The sequence below is a fragment of the Octodon degus genome, unplaced genomic scaffold (assembly GCF_000260255.1).
Source record: "Octodon degus isolate 3935 unplaced genomic scaffold, OctDeg1.0 scaffold00044, whole genome shotgun sequence".
Taxonomy (NCBI): domain Eukaryota; kingdom Metazoa; phylum Chordata; class Mammalia; order Rodentia; family Octodontidae; genus Octodon; species Octodon degus.
In genome coordinates this window covers 237,431-238,954 of record NW_004524620.1, presented here as the reverse complement: position 1 = coordinate 238,954, position 1,524 = coordinate 237,431, and the positions used below count along the sequence as shown (strand labels likewise).

Sequence of the window (1,524 nt, the reverse complement as noted above, 5' to 3'; positions counted from 1 at the left end):
AAAAAAAAACTGTGGGAAGAAAGATGAACCAGTGGAGAAGAGCCAAGGCTCTGTATTCTGACCTTCTATAGCAAGAGTGAGACCTGAATTTTGGCAGAGGACAACTTTGGAGTGGACAGAGGGAAGGCTTCGGGTATGCCCTCGTTTGAGGCTGCAGGCAGGGAAGCTAGATAGAAGGTGGGTAACTACAGGTGGGGAGCCCTGTGGGGTGTGGTGCACACCTGCGATCCCAGTACTGGAAGGTGCAGGTTTGAGGTTGGCCCGGGAAACTACAACTTAGCAAGATCTTGTCTCAAAATTAAAGTAATAAGAAGGACTGGGAACACAACTCAGGAGCTCAGTGTGAAGACCCGAGGTGCAATCCCAAGTATTCTCCCCACCTTCCCCGGTAGTGTGTTTGATGCGATTTGTCTACGGTACATAGATGGTTTTCTCATTCATCTTAAATCCAAACTGGGGTATAAATGAGGGAAGCTGCTGGCTAATGAAGTCCTGGCCATTTTGAGCCAATTGTTACGGAACTTATCTTCGGTTGTCACTAAGGACAGCAGGCTGGCCTTCTGGAGAATTTTCCTGGACAGACTATGGGTGAGAGCTCTGTTTTTTAAAGATGTCCTGGCTATTGCCCATTATTTTTTCAGTCCCTCACAACAGAATTCTTTTCTTGTCCTCACATATTTTTATAATTATTATTATTTTGTCCTTTTATTTTTGAGACAGTCTTGCTATGTAGTTCAGGCTGTCCTGGGCTCACTATGTAACCCAGGCTGGCCTTGAACTCATGGTGATCCTCCTGCCTCACCCTCCCAAGTACTGAGATTATAGGCGCGGGCCACCACACCCAGCTCTTTTATCTTTTTTGAGGCAGGGTCTTGCTATATAGTCCAGGCTTGCCTTGAACTAAGCATGGGACTCACTTGGCTTTGAATTCCTGGCAGATCTCCTACCTCAGCTTCCCAGGGCTGTGATTACAGGTGTGTGCTGGCCTACTTTGTACTACTACTGTGAGGTACAGGGGCAATATACAGTGGACGTTTACATTAAAACAATTATTACAGTAAAAGTTACATTGCCAGGACAATGGGCTAAGCATATTCAAAACAAGCACAAGTATTTTGAGGGAGATGAATGACAATATATTTCAATGTAATAATTTTTTAATGTGTATAATCACTGGGTGTTTTTATCCCTCATTGATAAATCTTTTGTGGCAATTTCTGTCACAAACAGGATAGTGTCTCCTCGTTCACTTTGCTCCCTGGCTCTGCCACTACAGCTTCTGGCTCTTCCCAAAGTCAGAATGACCATGGGAGGAAAACATTCGGAATCTGTTCAGGATGTTGAGGTAGCCATGACAGCACAGCAAAAGATGCTCGTGAAAGAGTGTTCCAGAACTGCTCCAGAAAGTTGCCAGAGTGATGGGACGAGTGTGTTGGGGGAGAGGTACTTTAAGAGGCATTAATGGCACTGTGTCTTTTACTGTAATAATTTTTTAAAAAATTAAGCATTCACTGTATTTTTTTT

General features: G+C 44.1%; 1 protein-coding gene across 1 annotated transcript in view; it reads left to right on the top strand.

The window, feature by feature from the left end:
* Nucleotides 1–1,524, top strand: part of Gldc (glycine decarboxylase) — a 123,612-nt gene that overhangs the window by 7,391 nt on the left and 114,697 nt on the right. The window lies entirely within an intron of this gene.